General features: G+C 52.5%; 1 pseudogene; it reads left to right on the forward strand.

The window, feature by feature from the left end:
• Window positions 1-540: 540 nt before the first annotated feature.
• Window positions 541-17,636, forward strand: part of LOC100602620 — a 29,806-nt pseudogene continuing 12,710 nt past the window's right edge.

Here is a 17,636-nt window from a genome sequence, read left to right on the forward strand (position 1 = left end):
CAGTAGTGATACCCTGACTACTCTGCAGGGTAACTCTGAGATTTAAGCGTGATCATCTCAGAATATGCCTGGCAAACAGTAGGAGCTCAGAACTTGATGTTTTTTTCCTACAGCAACCGCTGTAGGGGATAGCAGCTAATGCAAGAGGTTGGTAAATCCTTATATATATCAAATATTGTAGAAACATAACTACATGCTACTATTTTTTCAAACCCTCCCCTCACCCTTTTTTTTTCCCTGAGACAGAGTCTCACTCTGTTGCCCAGGCTGGAGTGCAGTGGCGCCATCTCGGCTTGGCTCACTGCAACCTCTGACTCCTGGGTTCAAGCGATTCTTGGGCCTTAGTCTCCCAAGTAGCTGGGATTACAGGCATGTGCCACCATGCCCAGGCAATTTTTTTGGTATTTTTAATAGAGATGGGGTTTCTCCATGTTGGCCAGGCGGGTCTCCAGCTCCTGGCGTCAAGTGATCTGCCTGTCTCGGCCCCCCAAAGTGCTGGGTCAAACCTCTTATACCCAGTAAAACAGCCTCACTGGGTCGATGGATGTCAGTGGTGCCTAACATTTTTACTTTATAAAAGGTCTTCCTGAGGCCATTTGAAAGTATGAATCAAAACACTTTATGAACAGGGCCACAGGTTTGCATGAGGCTTGTCAGTGGACCTCCAGGATGAAGACCAAAGTAATTGTGCAATTTCTAGTGGAATAATTGACACTTAAGATCTTATTTATAGGCCGGGCGGGTGGCTCACGCTTGTAATCCCAGCACTTTGGGAGGCCGAGGTGGGCGGATCACGAGGTCAGGAGATCGAGACCACGGTGAAACCCCGTCTCTACTAAAAAATACAAAAAATTAGCCGGGCGTGGTGGCGGGCGCCTGTAGTCCCAGCTACTCGGAGAGGCTGAGGCAGGAGAATGGCGTGAACCCGGGAGGGGAGCTTGCAGTGAGCGAGATTGCGCCACTGCACTCCAGCCTGGGCGACAGAGCGAGACTCCGTCTCAAAAAAAAAAAAAAAAAAAAAAAAAAAAAAAAAAAAAAAAAAATCTTATTTATTTATCAAAAGACTGATGTGAGGTATGAATTCTTAACCCCAATTTGCAGAAACTGAGACTTTGCCTGACACCACAGAGCTAGGAAAAAGTGGGCATAAGATCCTCACCAAGTCTGACTTCCAAAGGAAGATTTCAAAAGAAACCTCCTTGCTACCTGCCAAATCTCTGTAGAGCCAGCAGCCGTGTTCACACATCAAACAGGACAATGACAATAGCACCAGGAATAGCTACTCCTGGTCAGATGCCCTCATGAGCTCAACTCCGCAGGATGGGGACACCGGGCCCTGCCTAGGGGAAAGGAAGGGGGTTTGTAGAGGAAGCCCAGCCAGCCAAGCAACCAGAGATGGGAAAAACCCATTGGGAAGAACTTGCTTGCTCTAGCTGGGCTTTGCAAAACACAGGAAAAGATGAGTCCGCACAGGCCAGGCGCGGTGGCTCACGCTTGTAATCCCAGCACTTTGGGAGGCCGAGGTGGGCGGATCACGAGGTCAGGAGATCGAGACCACGGTGAAACCACGTCTCTACTAAAAATACAAAAAATTAGCCGGGTGTGGTGGCGGGCGCCTGTAGTCCCAGCTACCCGGAGAAGCTGAGGCAGGAGAATGGCGTGACCCCGGGAGGCGGAGCTTGCAGTGAGCCGAGATTGCGCCACTGCACTCCAGCCTGGGCGAGAGAGCGAGACTCCATCTCAAAAAAAAAAAAAAAAAAAAAAAAAAGATGAGTCTGCACAGACAGAAATGGTCTACAATGGCTGAATGTTTCATGTAGAAATTTTATTTTATGATTAATACACTTGTGCCATTTCTTAGAATCATTTGCTTGTTTAATTCTAGTCTATCAAGTGATAATTTTGTTGATATTTAGAGGCTTTTCAGTTAATTTCTGTGGGATTTTTGGTTATATTTAACAAGGAAAATAATACGAAATCTGTAAGGAAAAAAAGAAACAAAGCCAATTATTCCCGAGAATGTTTAAATTTATTAAAGTACACTTGTTAATTGTTAGTATAGAACCTACATTTCATAATAGAAAATCTTGGACTTGCCAGTGGTAGCTGCTGGAATGAAGTGTTTGTCCAGTACATCCAGAAAACGTCGCCACAGATTAACTTTAGCTCAGTCTCAACCTGAAAAAATAAAAGTAAATTTAAAAAAATCAGATTGCCGAAGTCTAGAAATTCTGTAAATTATTACACATTCTATGTACCTCTGTTTTTGTGGAAGAGAGCTTATTAACAATTCGTTTCCCTCTCCAAACTCCCTTCTTCCCTTTTGACACAAAAGCAGAGAAAAGCTGCCTGTCGGTTTTCAAAAGTATCTTTTCCTTTCTCCACGCAATTAAGCGCTACACACACACACACCCCCCACCCCAACACCCCCTCACAGTCCAACTGCAGAATCACCAATGACTGGAACTAAACACTGATGCTACTTGGTAAATGCTGGTCAATTACATGAATATTTCACAAGGTAGCAACTATTGTGTCCATTTACTTGGGAAAACAGAAGCTAAGACATTTGCTCAAAGATCATCCGCTTAAAAGAACTTAATAAGCAGAGCTAGGATTTGAAGCCAGGCAGGGTGCAAGGGACAGAGCAAAATTCAAACCCAGGCAGTTTGCCTTCAGTACTTATATTCCTAACAACGTTCAACAGGCAATCCCTTTAGTGGAAGAGATCAAAAACTAGTTAAGATACCAAAAATCTATGGATCAAAGTAACTATTGCCACTCATTTATATTCATTTATAATGCTGAAAATGTACACCACCTCTAAAGGCACATACCCAGTTTACTTCTTCTTCTCCTTTTTTTTTTTTTTTTTTTTGAGAGGGAGTCTGGCTTTGTCGCCCAGGCTGGAGTGCAGTGGCGTAATCTCAGCTCACTGCAACCTCCACCTCCCGGGTTCATGCCATTCTCCTGCCTCAGCCTCCCTAGGAGCTGGGACCACAGGCGCCTGCCACCACGCCCAGTTAATTTTTTGTATTTTTAGTAGAGATGGGGTTTCACCATGTTAGCTAGGATGGTCTCCATCTCCTGACCTTGTGATCCGCCTGCCTCGGCCTCCCAAAGTGCTGGGATTACAGGCATGAGCCACCACGCCTCGCCTATTTTTTGTTTTTTAGACAGAGTCTTCCACTGTCACCCAGGCTGGAGTGCAGTGGCCCTATCTCGGCTCACTGCAGCCTCTGCCTTCCAGGTTCAAGCAGTTCTCATGCCTCAGCCCCCTGAGTAGCCAGGATTACAGGGGTGCACCACTGTATCCGGTTAATTTTTCTATTTTTAGTAGAGATGGGGTTTCACCATGTTGGCTAGGCTGCTCTTGAATTCCTGGCCTCAAGAGATCCACCTACCCCAGCCTCCCAAACTGCTGGATTATAGGTGTGGGCCACGCGTGGCCCAACTCTACTATTTCAGTGAAGCTCCTGTACCCTAGGTCATCACTGACTTCCCAGTTGCTGAATCCAGTTGTCTTTACTGAGTTGGTCCTTAATTTAACTTTCTTTTGCATTGAAGCTACTGACTGACCACAGCATTTGGAAACTCTGTTCATCTTATTACTGTGATTCTACTTTCCTTATTTTTCATCTTTTCTCTTAAGTCTGTGGCTTCTCAGACTTCCTCACAATTGATTGCTTATTTTAAAAATTCAAAAATTTAAACCTCCTGAGCAGTTCAAAAATAATATACCTTTGAAATTTTTTAAACTTTTCGGAGTTGCAAGAATACTTCGGTGATCACCAGTTGTTACCATTTTGCCATATTTCTTTGTGTGTCCCTCCCTTTCTACCTGCCCCCATATATATGTATATCTAAGAATATTCACGTTTTTTAACTTTAATAAATTTTCTTCCTGTACAATTTGAGAGTTAACCGAAGATTTCATAGCATTTACCCCAATTTCTTCTATATGTCTGCTAAGAATAAGAGCATTTTTTTTTTTTTTTTTTTGAGAATGAGTCTCACTCTGTCGCCCAGGCTGGAGTGCAGTGGTGCAATCTTGGCTGACTGCAACCTCCACCTCCTGGGTTCAAGCGATTCTCCTGCCTCAGCCCCCCAAGTAGCTGGGATTACAGGTGCCTGCTACCACGTCTGCCTAATTTTTGTAATTGTAATAGAGATGGGGTTTTGCCATGTCGGCCAGGCTGGTCTCAAACTCCTGACCTAAGGTGATCCGCCCTCCTCGGCCTCCCAAAGTGTTGGGATTACAGACGTCAGCCTCCATTCCCAGCCTCTTTTTCCTTTTGTAATTAACAAGTGATCTATGGAATGATAGAAATAGTGTGAATATTCTGTCCCATAATAATCTTTACTTAATGGTTTCATCTGGATTGCTTCTTGCCCAAATCAATTACTGTAGTGATTAGAAAATGGAGACTTTTCTATTTTTTCTGTACTGTCATTCTTCTGTAAAGATTTTTTTACACTCCTTTTTTTTTGAGACGAAGTCTCGCTTTGTCACCAGGCTGGAGTGCAGTGGTATGATCTCAGCTCACTGCAACTTCCGCCTCCCAGGTTCAGGTGATCCTCCTGTCTCAGCCTCCAGAGTAGCTGGGACCACAGGCATTCGCCACTGTGTCTAGCTAATTTTTTGTATTTTTAGTAGAGATGGGGTCTCACCATGTTGGCCAGGATGGTCTCCATCTCTTGACCCCGTGATCCAGCCACCTCAGCCTCCCAAAGTGCTGGGATTACAGGCATGAGTCACTGCGCCTGGCCCTATACTCCCTTTTTAAGTTTTTTTTTTTTTGAGTTGGAGGTTCACTCTGTTGCCCAGGCTGGAGTGCAATGATGTGGTCTTGGCTCACTGCAACCTTCACCTCCCAGGTTCAAGCAATTCTCCTGCCTCAACCTCCTGAGTAGCTGGGATTACAGGTACGTGCCACCACACTCGGCTGATTTTTGTATTTTTAGTAGAGATGCGGTTTCACTGTGTTGGCCAGGCTGGTCTTGACCTCCTGACCTCATGATCTGCCCGCCTCAGCCTCCTAAAATGCTGAGATTACAGGTGTGAGCCACTGCACCTGGCCCTTTTTTTTTTTTTTTTTTTTTTTTGAGACAGGGTCTTCCTCTGTTGCCCAGGCTTGAGTGCAGTGGCATGATCATGACTCACCACAGCCTTGGACACTAGGCTGCCTCAGCTCACTGCAACCTCTGCTTCCCGGGTTCCAGTGATTCTCGTGTCTCAGCCTCTGGAGTAACTGGGAGTACAGGTGCTCACCAGCATACCTGGCTAATTCTTGTATTTTTAGTAAAGATGAGGTTTCACCATGTTGGGCAGGCTTGTCTCAAACTCCTGGCCAACATGGTGATCCACCTGCCTTGGCTTCCCAAAGTGCTTCCTATTGTTAGCCCTATTTCCAGTCGAATTCCATAGCGTTCTTCTCCTTTATTTTTATTTTTTTATTTTTGAGACGGAGTCTCGATCTGTCCCCCAGGCTGGAGTGCAGTGGTGCAATCTCGGATCACTGCAGCCTCCACCTCCTGGGTTCAAGCAAGTCTCTGCCTCTGCCTCCTGAGTAGCTGGGATTACAGATGCCTGCCACCATGCCCGGAAAATTTTTGTATTTTTAGTAGACACGGGATTTCATAATCTTGGCCAGGCTGGTCTTGAACTCCTGACCTTGTGATCCACCTGCCTCGGCCTCCCAAAGTGCTGGGATTACAAGCGTGAGCCACTGCGCCCGGCCACATCCTTCTTTCAGTTCATATTTGGGTATCCTTTTTTTCTACAGTGAGAACTCTGGTAACAACATAAATAAATGCAGTCATTTGTTCAGTTGTACAATATATGCATAATGAAAATTATAATACCGATAGTATTTCTGGCTACAAACCTATTAAGTTTGATTTAATATTTCTTTACAATTTTTTGTGTGCTTACATATAGGCCACTAAAGGTGTGCAGTCTAAAATTACGTAAGTATCTTTTTCTCACCAGGCGCAGTGGCTCACGCCTGTAATCCCAGCACTTTGGGAGGTCAAGGCGGGCAGATCATGAGGTCAGGAGTTCGAAACCAGCCCGGCCAACATGGTGAAACCCGTCTCTACTAAAAATACAAAAATTAGCTAGGCGTGGTGGCGGGCACCTGTAGTCCCAGCTACTTTGGAGGCTGAGGCAGGAGAATCACTTGAACCTGGGAGGAGGAGGTTGCAGTGAGCCGAGACCACGCCACTGCACTGCAGCCTGGGTGACAGAGTGAGACTCCGTCTAAAAAAAAAAAAATCTTTTTCTCATATCTTTTTTCTCTTTCTCTTTCTGTGGTAAAGTTATTGGTATAATAGTCAATTAAATTTATGTATTCCTATTGTATTCCGTTGTACTGCCCACCCCTCATCCTTGTTGATTTTATTTTTGGAATATATTAAACATTAATATGGTTCAAAAGGAAAAATCTCCATTTTAAAATTGCAGTAATATTTCATTCAGGAAAGAAAAAAATGGATGATAAAACCATTGAGGTTTTTTTTACTCAGAAGATATACTGAAAAGTCTTATTTCTTATCCTTCCCTTCCAGTATCATTAGCTTTTAGTTTATCTTAGTTGTCTTCATTTTTGCAGGTATAAGCAGATACAGATTATATATATATTCTCATTTCCCCTTTCTTGTACAAAAGATAGCGTAGTATCCATGCTGTTGTACTTTTAAATACTCTTTTGTTTCTTGTTTTCATAGAGATTTTTCTTATTTTTATAGCTTTGTCACATGTTGTGTAGATTCCATAGGTTTTTGGCCAATATCCTAGGTCTGAGCATTTAGGCTGTTTCCAGTGTGTCAGTTTCGCAGATAATGTTGGAACCAATAACCTGTGTATTTGCTTTCCATGTTACTTATGGAGATGTACCACCGGGGTAACTTCCTGGAACTGACACCTGGCATGTCTAAAACAGGGCATCGTTTTCCCAAAACTTTTTCACTTTCATTTGCCAGTATTGAATGGCACCATTATCTATCCTATTACTTATGCAGAAATAAAGGTATCATCATTTCCTCTCATATCTAGTTTTGTCAGCAAATGCAAATTATGTATTCTTAGCCTTTCATTTTATTCTACCTTCATTTTCTTATAGATCTTCTTAGTGGGTTTATTATACTAGCCTCCTAACTAGCCTCATTTCTCTCCTAATACTCCCTACTGCTACTAGACGTGTCTTTTGTAAAGCCAAGTATTTGTTCATTTCACCCAGACCTTCCTCTGTCCAGATCTTCCATTTCCTGGCCTCTACCTACTTCCCTAGCCTAATCTCTAACCACTTCTAACCACAGTGAGCTACTTGTAGATTCCCCAGACATATCCTGTCCTATCAAGCCTCTTTTGCACTGGAATGCCTTTTTTTTACCTTCTACATTTCTTTCTTTCTTTGTTTCTTTTTTTTTCTTTTTCTTTTTTTTTTTTTTTTTTTTTTTTTACCATTTTTGTGGAGAATGGGGTCACACGTGTTACCAGGCAGATCTCGAACTCCTGGGCTCAAGCGATCCTCCTGCCTCTGCCTACCTAAGTGCTGGGATTACAGACATGAGCCACCGCGTCCAGGCCACATTTCATTTTAATAACTTTCAAGCAAGACTTTTTGCTAGGTCAGATGTAGTTCCCCTGTTTACCCTTACCATCCTGCGCTGGCCTACATTGACTTGTCCGTCAATGTAGGGGAGGCGGCTGGGTGGAGGCTGGGTGACCAAGGAAGAGGGGAGCCAGGGCTGGGCCTGAGGGTTGTCTGAAGCTTGGGAGTCACAGTCTCAGCACCTAGGAAAGCAAGAATCTAGGGGCTAAGGTGCAGGAAGGGCAGAGGCTGGCCAGGCAAGGAGGCCAAAAGTTTCTGGCGCTGCAGGGGGCAGAGAAGAGCTGGATGGGGAGGTTCCTGAGCAGGCAGGGAGCAGGATTCTGGATTACCACGTGCTGGTGCTGGCGGCAGCCTCCTGCTGAGCTCATCTCAGGGTATAGAGCTGGAGTGGGGGCAGGGATGAGACCCATCACAGTGGCAGCCCCAAATTAGCAGCATCCTTTGATCCTAAACTCAGATGTGGAGTTAATCCTTTCCAACCGCTGGAATGGGGTAGAGTGAGGCTGCTGGTTTTCTGAGACCCCAGTCAAGGTGGAAGCAGGTGGCTACCCCCTAGGTTTTCATGCTCACTCTTCCTTTGGGAGGAGATGAGGAGTGGGAGAAGTGCCCCAGCCCTCAGGTGACCATTAGCCTTACCCCTCCCCTGGCGAGGTGAGTGCCCCCTTGCCCCGGCCAGGGGCCAGCTTGGAGTTGTGTCGGAAGGCCCTAGCCAGCCAGCGAGCCCGGGACCTCAGTGAGACAGCCAGTGCACTGCTGGCCAAGGACAAGCAGATTGCTGCCTTGCAGCGGGAGTGCAGGGAGCTGCAGGCCAGGCTCACTCTGGTGGGCAAGGTGCGAGGAGGCCCTGGTTACCTCTTCCAGCTCAGCCCTGCACGGGGCCATCTGCCTGTTGTGGGATGCGGACAAGATGTTAATGAGATGCAAATGAACGGGAGGGTGGAGGTTGCTGGGAGTAGGTTCCCCTGGCAACGGCCCAGGTGGGAGAGGGAGACAGGGGTGGAGCCATGAGTCCCAGACCTGGGCATTTCTGCGCTCCAGGCTTGAGGCTGTTTGCCGGTGGGTCTGGCTGTATGCATCCACACATCCCCTGTGGAAGGGATGTTCACAAGGTATTTAGCACCCAAGAAATAAGTTACGGAGAATGACCGCATAGGGGCTCGCGGGAGCATGTGGCCACATACGCATGCACATGTAACCAGGCACGGACCCATGGGAGGGTGTGCACAGTCCCGCGCATCGGAGCCCCTCCAGCAAGGCAAAGGGCTCTGCAGGGGATGGCACGGGGCAGGCAAGGGTTAGGCCTGACTCAGGCCTGACTCCCCTCCTTGTCCCTGTCCCTGTCCCTGTCCCCCAACCTCAGGAGGGTCCCCAGTGGCTCTACGTGTGGGACTTCGATGGGCTGCTGCGCGAGTCCCAGCGGGAGGTGCTGCGGCTGCAGAGGCAGATGGCGCTGCGCAACCAGCGGGAGACGCCCCCACTCCCGCCGTCCCGGCCCCGGGCCCTGCTCTCCAGGCCAGAGCAGGGGAGCCGGCTCCCGGGCCCCGGGAGAGGTGAGCGCCGGCGCCAAGGGCAGGTGTGTGGGTGCGCGCAGATGGGTGGGGGGAACGACCACCGGGATCTCCCCTGCACCGTGCTCAGAACCCCAAGGACTCAGTGGTGGTGTGCGCACTCCCAGGGGCTGGGGAACTTTCCCGTCCTGGGCAGGGTCCACCTCCAAGCCTCCCGTGCTCGTACCTGCGCCGTGCCCTCCCCTGGGGGCTCCAGGGTTCCGCTCCCCATAGGCCTGCGCCCAGCGGGGCCTGGCCGGCCGCCCCTGCCGCGCTGCGAGTGGTACGGCCCGGCCGCAAATTCCCTGGTTGCCCTGGCAGCCGCCCGGGGCCCAGCCCGCGCCGCCTCCTCCCGCCGCCGCCGTAGAGCGGGGACGCCCCCGGTCAGCGCCCGCCTGGCTGGCCAGGCCTGGCCCCGGCTACCCGGGGGCGGACGTACGTCCGCCCTGGCTCCAGGTACAGGCAACCCTCACTGAGCGCGGGGCTTAGGCAGCCCCTGTCTCGAGGCCCAGGCACCCGCTCCGGACCCCTAGAACTTAGGAGTCTGGCTTCTCTCCATCATCTTAGGTAGGCAGCAAGTAGGTCCTCCTCCTTCTGGGAAGAGGGCTGGGAGGAGAGACCAGGTAGTGATCTGATAGTGACCAAGACCTCCAGGTGGGGGGAGGCTTCTTGCTCAGATTTTGTCTCCCTGGCTGGCCCTGGAAGGGAGATGCACCTCCCATCAAGACCTGTCCTCCCCCTAAGTTTGCACAGATAAACGGAAGGTGTGGTAGGGTGGGCTTGGGGGAAGCCAGGAGAAGGTTCTGGCTGGACTTGCGCTGCTCTAGGCCAAGCCCAGATTTGGATGATAGGGAACCCCTATCTTGGGGAGCACCACATCCCCGGGGGCCCAAGCAGCCTCCTAGTTCTCTGCCAGTCGCTGAAGGACACCCAGGACAGTTATTGAGTGCAGAGCAGGGCTGCTGCTGGAAGCTAAAAAGGGAAAGCTTTGGCCTGGATAAAGGACCCGTCTCCCAGGGCACACGTGGGTCCCAGGATCTCAAAGCGCTTATGGCTCCAGGACACAGGGGTGCAGCCTTTGTACTTACACATCAACGGGAGACAATGGGAGGGGGTGGGCAGACAGTACCCTTCTTTGCTCTTGCTAGGCAGGGAGCTCTTGCTGGCTGAATGATGGGGTGGGAACCTGCTCTGGGCAGGCTGCCCTGGGGCCCTGTTCTCAGGTGCCAGCCCCTTGCCCCTGGGCATTTCCAGGCCACGCCCCAGGAGGATGCGGACAACCTACCCGTGATTCTAGGGGAGCCAGAGAAAGAGCAGAGGGTGCAGCAGCTGGTAAGTCCTAGGTCAAGGGCTGGAGGCAGCCTGCTGTGGGCAGAGGTACCTTCCCTCATGAGGAGCCCTTGGTTCTGACCCCACAGGAATCGGAGCTCAGCAAGAAGCGAAAGAAATGCCAGAGCCTGGAGCAGGAGGCCCGGAAAAAGCAGAGGCGATGTGAGGAGCTGGTGAGCTCTTGAGGGCAGCCCAGAGGCCAGCTCCTCCCTTCGCCCCGGCCAGCTGGGTGGTGGGCTCCCTCTCAGCTCTGCTCCCACCCCGGCTGCCCTCAAGAACACATTTTCCCTCCTGCTCCTTTCCTTTCCTGGCTGGTGCAGGTTCCTGCAGGGGAGGAAGGCCTTGCCTGGGAGGAGGGCAGGGTCCTCTGTGTGGGGAGAGGGGGAATGTGGGTGCTGGGCTGCCTCCTGAGAGCTCCTCTGCCCGCTCAGGAACTGCAGCTGAGAGAAGCGCAGAACTGGTGGAGGAGAACTCCCGGCTCAGTGGGAGAGCCCCAGAGAAGGAGCAGGTACCACTTCCGCCCAGGTGCTGTGGAGAGCTGTGCTCCCACCAGGGCCCCGGTACCCAGCCAAGGGGCTTTCTCCTCCACCCCTGAGCAGGGGTAGGGGACTGTTCCCACTGTGAGGGCGCTGGTGGGTCAAGGCTCACCCACCCAACTCCCTGCCACTGCCCCCTCGCCAGGTGGAGTGGGAGAATGCGGAGCTGAGGGGCCAGCTCCTGGGGGTGACACGGGAGAGGGACTCAGCCCTTCGCAAGAGCCAGGGCCTGCAGAGCAAGCTGGAGAGCCTGGAGCAAGTGCTGAAGGTGAGGGGATGGTGCAGGTGGGAGAGGGTGCTGGGCCCTGGCATGGGGAGCAAGTGGGACAGCAGAATCTGCTTAGTGAGGGGCACTAAGGCCTGGGCCTGGAGCTGCTCCAGGCTCAGTTTCCTTTGTAATAGAGGAATCTGGAGCAAATGGTGTTTGAGGCTTCCTCATCTCAGATCTTCTCTAGAAATGGCCAAGTGGGGGCTCTGGCCTTGACTCGGATCTTGTGTGTCAGCACCTTCGGGAGGTGGCCCAGCGGCGGCAGCAGCTGGAGGTGGAGCATGAACAGGCTCGGCTCAGCCTACGGGAGAAGCAGGAGGAGGTCCGGAGGCTGCAGCAGGTGGGGCGGCAGTGAGGGAAGCTGGCAGGCTGCTGAACACCAGCGTTGCCACTCACTCATTCCACAAGCATTTATGTGTGCCCGGCACTGCGCTAGGCGTCGGGGAGACTGTGGGGAACAAAGACCAGGTCCCTGAGCAGTCAGCAAATGAGCAGATCCATGAGTGAGCTGATTTCAGACACTGATGAGCACAGTGGTGGAGAAGAACAGGGTGATGTGACAAAGTGACTGGAGTGGGTTGAGGAACCACTTTAGAGGTCATCCGGGAAGGCCTCCCTGAGGAGGTGACAATTGACCTTGCTAGCCAGGAGGCATAGACACGCACATGCTCTGTGGCGGGGAAAAGCTGGAGAAGCCTGAGGCCAATGTGGCTAGAATACAGCAAGGGATGGGCAGCGTGGTGGGAGTAGACAAGAACCCGATCCTGTCGGGCCTTAACGGCCATGGGAAGAGTTTGGGTATTTTGCTGTGTGAGTAGTTAGAAGCTCCTGAAAGATCCTAAGTGGGGGAGTGACATGATCTGAGTCATACTTTTACAGGATCACATGGGTGGTACTGTGGAGGGTGGACTGTGGGAGCAGGCGTGGAGCAGGGCCTGGGCGGTGGCCTGGGAGGGAGATGGTGGCTGTCTGGACAGAGATGCATGCAGTGGAAGGGGAGACAAGTGCCCGGGTTTGAGTTATGTTTTAGAGACAGAATTGACAAAGTTCCGGCCGGGCATGGTGGCTCATGCCTGTCATCCCAGCACTTTGGGAGGCCAAGGTGGGTGGACCACTTGAAGTCAGGAGTTCGAGGCCAGCCTGGCCAATATGGTGAATCCCCATCTCTACCAAAAACACAAAAGTTAACCTGACATGGTGGCGGGCGCCTGTAGTCCCAGCTACTCAGGAGGCTGAGGCAGGAGAATCGTTTGAACCCAGGAGGCAGAGCTTGCAGTGAGCTGAGATCGTACCACTGCACTCCAGCCTGGGCAACAGAGTGAGACTCCATCTCAAAAAAAAAAGAATTGACAAAGATCCCCGTGAAATTCCAGTTGAATCCCTTCTCTGACAGCCATTTGCTGTATAAACCTTGGTGGAGGGTGGGGCTCTTCACGCTCCGTGAGGTGAAGGATGAAGGGGCAGCAGATCTGAGAGGTAGGACATCCCGAGTGCTGAGTTCCATTTGGGCCATGTCTGAGCTGCGTGTGAAACATTCAAGGGGAGCTGTCCACAGGCACTTGGATACGTGAGCCTGGGGTTATGGGTAAGTTGGTCTTGGAGATATTTGGAGCCACCAGTGTGCTTAGTTGCATGAGTAGATGGGAGCCCTAGGAAGAGAGCGGACAATATAAACTGGGCCCAGCACTGGGTCCAGGGGAACCCTAACATTCAAAATGGGGGGCAGGGAGCAGGCAAAAGAGGCTGAGAAGGAGCATCCAGAGAGGTAGGGGGGAAACCGGGAGGATGGTTGCTCAGGAAAGAGGGGAGCTGACTCAGCCACGCCTCTCCTGGACCCCTTTGCCTTCTGGTCTAAGGTATGGTTCAGGGTGGGTGTTCAGGAGGGAGAAACCCTTCGGCCTCCCCCTTCCCTATCCCTCTTCCCTCTCTCCTTGCCCTTTTCTTTCTCCCGGCTTCTTCCTCCCCTGCCTCTGTCCTTTCTTTTTTTTTTTTTTTTTTTTTTTTTGAGACGGAGTCTCGCTCTGTCGCCCAGGCTGGAGTGCAGTGGCACAATCACGGCTCACTGCAAGCTCCGCCTCCCGGGTTCACGCCATTCTCCTGCCTCAGCCTCTCCGAGTAGCTGGGACTACAGGCGCCCGCCACCACGCCCGGCTAATTTTTTGTATTTTTAGTAGAGACAGGGTTTCACTGTATTAGTCAGGATGGTCTCGATCTCCTGACCTCGTGATCCGCCCGCCTCGGCCTCCCAAAGTGCTGGGATTACAAGCGTGAGCCACCGCGCCCGGCCTGCCTCTGTCCTTTCTACCCTTCCTCCCTCGTACCCCTCTCTACTCCACCCCATTCCTTCTCCTTCCCTCCAGTATTTTGGTTCCTCCCACCTGTAGGCCCAGGCAGAAGCCCAGAGGGAACATGAAGGAACCGTGCAGCTGCTGAAGGTAGGGCGCCTGGAAGTGGCCCCCACTTCCACCATCTTGGGAGGAAGGCAGGGGACCTCCAGTTAGAACTGAAATGGACTATGGCGGTGGGGAGAGGAGTTGCAGGAGGGGCCCTTAAATGCTCCAGGACCTGGGGGAGTCCCCTCCACCACTGGCCTATTTCTCAGGGTGGGCACGGCTGGGCAGGGGGCTCCTAAGTCTGGTGGCAGCAGTCTCCCACTGCTGCCACCCCCAGAGGCTGCCTTCACCCTGAGATATCCTTCCATTTAGGAACTGCTAGTCAGTCCAGGGAGCTGACTGGATGACATCCACTTAGGCCCCCTTCTCCACCTCCCTCTCTGGGTTAGCAACCCACAGCGCTCAGGGTTCTAACCTGTTCTCTGCTTCCTTTCCTGCAACAGTCTACCTTGAATTCCATGCAGGTAGCGCCTCATTCTCCACTTCCCCACACCTCTCTAGGCTGGCTCAGTTGCATCTCCTCCCTCAGGGCCCAGGCAGTCCCACTCTCTCATCCAGCAGAGGGGGTGTCACTGGGAGCAAGCATGAGAATCCATAGGGGGCGGGGTTCCCACAGGACATGTGCGGCTGTCCCCTTGTCCCAGGCCTGCCGCCTTGTCTGTCAGACACTGGGCCTCCCCTCTCTAGCCACCCTGATCATGAGGAAGTTCATCACCAGTCTAACTTAGGAGCCTCGCCATAGTGGCCGGAGAGAGCCCCTGCTATTGGGACTCTCCTCAGACCTGAGAAAACTTCCCGGGCATTGGCCCATTCCCACCGCAAAGACATCCCTGGCTCCCCTGTGGAATTTCCTGCCCACCTCTCTCAGGGAAGGGGTTTGAGATGCTGATTGTGGGAGGGTGATGAGCGGTGGAGCTGAGAAAACTCCTGCGGTGATGGTGGTGATGATGGGGTGGGAATGATCCCTGTTGGCCTAGAAAGCAGCCAGAGGCAGAAGTGCCATCGCCTAAGGCCTGAGGGTTGGTGAGTGTGTGGCAGGCCCCGGCCTTGGCTCTGGAGGGGGCTGGGGTGAAGATATGCCAGGACACAGGCCAGGACTTCACCCTCAGCTCTGATGCATTAAGGACAGTGGGGTGGCCAAGGCAAGGCTGGTGCCTAGGCCTGGGCCTGGGTGGATGGATGTGACCTGAAACCCAGTGTAGGGCTGTGTAGAGATGGCACGGGCTGGCACTGCATAGCTTTGAGGGGCCTGGTGGCTCACGGTGGGTCTTGGCCCAGGCCCGGGTTCGAGAGCTCGAGGAACAGTGCCGCAGCCAAACCTAGCAGTTCAGCCTCCTGGCACAGGAACTCCAGGCTTTCCACCTGCACCCGGGCCCCTTGGATCTGCTCACATCTGCCCTGGACTGCGGGAGCCTTGGAGACTGCCCACCACCCCGCTGCTGCTGCTCCACTCCCCAGCCTTGCCGGGGGTCTGGCCCCAAAGGTACGGTGGACCCCAGTGGCACTGGCCTGGAATCCCCAGGCCTGGGCTTTTGTATAGAGTAGGGAGTTCAGGATCAGAGAAGGCCAGCAACTCATCCAGAGTCACACAGCAGGTTAGAGCTGTGCCTGGCTAGAACCAGGTTCTGTTGGGGAAAAATAAAGCCCAGGGGAGTGACTGTCCCAGAGTCTGGCCCAGGCATCGTGGGCCACTGCTCCTCTCCTTCCAAAAGGACCTGAATGGTCAGAGCTAGGGGTTGGGCACTAGGAGTCAGTAGCAGGCAGTGTGGCCTTGTGCAGAGTGGGGGCTCGGGGGTCAGTCGGATCTGGTGGTCCCAGCTCCACTCACTTGGCAGTCACTATGATTTGAGAATGCTGCTTAACCTCTCTGGGCCATAGTTTCGTAAGCTGTAAGACAGGAATAATTAAATGCATCTCATCAAGCTGTTTTGACGATCATGTGAAATAGTATTGGTAAATCAGCTATACCTCTATTTAGTAAGTTTCTTCCTAAATATTTCCCTTTTTGTAAGGAAGCCCGGCTATGGAGGGCCTGGTCCCCATATCCAAGAAGCGCCACCCTGTCTCCTGCTCCCTCCTCAGGCCACAGACCCCAAGCCCACGTGCCATCTTCTCTAGACCTTGACCTCCCACCAGCTCCCCTGGGTGCTGCACCCCAAAGTCTTCCGAGCCTGCCCCTGCCACCCTCACTGGGGTCCCTCGAAGGACAGCCAAGAAGGCAGAGTCTCTGTCCAACTCCTCCCACTCCGAGTCCATACACAACAGCCCCAAGTCATGCCCTACACCTGAGGTAAGTGCTGGGGGGGGGCCTAACGTTCTGCCTTTGGCTTGGGGAAGGGTGCAGGGCAGGTGGCCCTGACCTCTTCTGGGGTCCCCAGGAGTTGGGTGGCAACTTCTGGGGGCCCAAGTTGGGAGGTGGGAGGCCTGTGGATTCCTCCTGTGGGCGAGGGGCTCCGGTGGAGCCGCTCCTGCCCTCCACTGCCTGCCTGCAAGCCCCACCTGGGGCCACCCCAGCCCACCCCTGGGAGGTCCAGGGAGGCTCTGGAGTGCTGGGCTGGATGGAGGAGACACTTGGCCACCAGGATCTGCATAATGAGACTGTTCCTAAGAGCGTCTGTAGTGAAAGCAGGTGGTTGTATGAGAAAGCACATGTTCCAGGATTCAAATCCCAGCTTTGCCTTAGGCAAGTCATTGAGCCTTTCTGGGCTTCTGTTTCCTTATCTGAATCTTGGAGCTAATAAAACCTGCCTTCTAAGGTTGTCCTGAGAGTTAAGTGCATAAGGAACATGCCTGTCTCAGTGTGGGGCACACAGGATGTGTGCTCAACAGGGAGCAGCTGTTATTGTTACTAAGTTGCTGGGCATCACTCATAGCTCTGGTCGTCAACTCATCCTTCTTTCTACCCACAAACCGCAAAAGGTGGAAGGGGCAGGTCAGGAGCAGCTCTGAGAGCCAAACGTTCAGAAAGTGGTAGAACGAAGCCCTGGGCCTCTGTTGCCCCCTCGTGGGATAGAAGGGTGGTGCCAGCTTTGGATGTGGTTGTGGAGAGGTTGCCCACTTGGTCCCCTTCTCCCAGGCATTGGCAAAGAGAAGACAGCCTGTTCCCCAGGCTACCCCAGACCTCAAGGAGGGTCAGAGAATCGGGGTGCCCTGAGGTTGCGGTGCCCTGGGCTGTGGGCCAGGCAAGCAGACAGGAAGTTCTGAGTTCCAGAGCTGAACAGCAGACACCCTGTCACTCAGCTGGAAGCAGGGACCTCTCAAGCTCCTTCTGCCTCCCTTCTGCCTCCTTGCTTCCAGCGATTTACAGTTGGGGTGCTTTGCTGAGGTGTTTCTTTTTTCTTTCTTATTTTTTTTTTAAGACAGAGTCTCGCTCTATGCCCCAGGCTGCAGTGCAGTGGTGCAATCTCGGCTCACTGCAACCTCTGCCTCCTGGGCTCAAGCGATCCTCCCACCTCTGCCTCCCAAGTAGCTGGGACCACAGGCCTGCACCACCATGCCCAGCTAATTTTTGTATTTTTAGTAGAGATGGGGTTTTGTTATGCTTCTCAGGCTGGCCTCAAACTCCTGGCTCAAGCAATCCGCCCTCCTCAGCCTCTCAAAAGTGCTGGAATTATAGGCCGAGCCACTGCACCTGGCAACTTTGCTGAGTTTTTATTTTGAGGAACCAAACCAAACTTCTGTTGACACCCACTCCCCACACCAGCATGGCCTGTGCCCCTCTGAGAGGAGGGAAGTGGCTTTATTTCCTGGCGGGTGCAGTAGAGGCTCAGGGAGGGGTCTGGGTTATCCCCACTGCCCCTGCCCAGGGCAGCTGGGCTCTGCCAGGACCTGCTGTCTCAGGTACTGATTTAGAGGGCATCACGGGGTCCTTGCCACTGGTCTTGTGCAGCATGTATGTGCTCACTTTCCCTTCTTAAAGCAATAGGTCCTCTGGCTCAGCCTGGAAA

Source organism: Nomascus leucogenys, unplaced genomic scaffold (genome assembly GCF_006542625.1).
Source record: "Nomascus leucogenys isolate Asia unplaced genomic scaffold, Asia_NLE_v1 001211F_47975_qpd_obj, whole genome shotgun sequence".
Taxonomy (NCBI): domain Eukaryota; kingdom Metazoa; phylum Chordata; class Mammalia; order Primates; family Hylobatidae; genus Nomascus; species Nomascus leucogenys.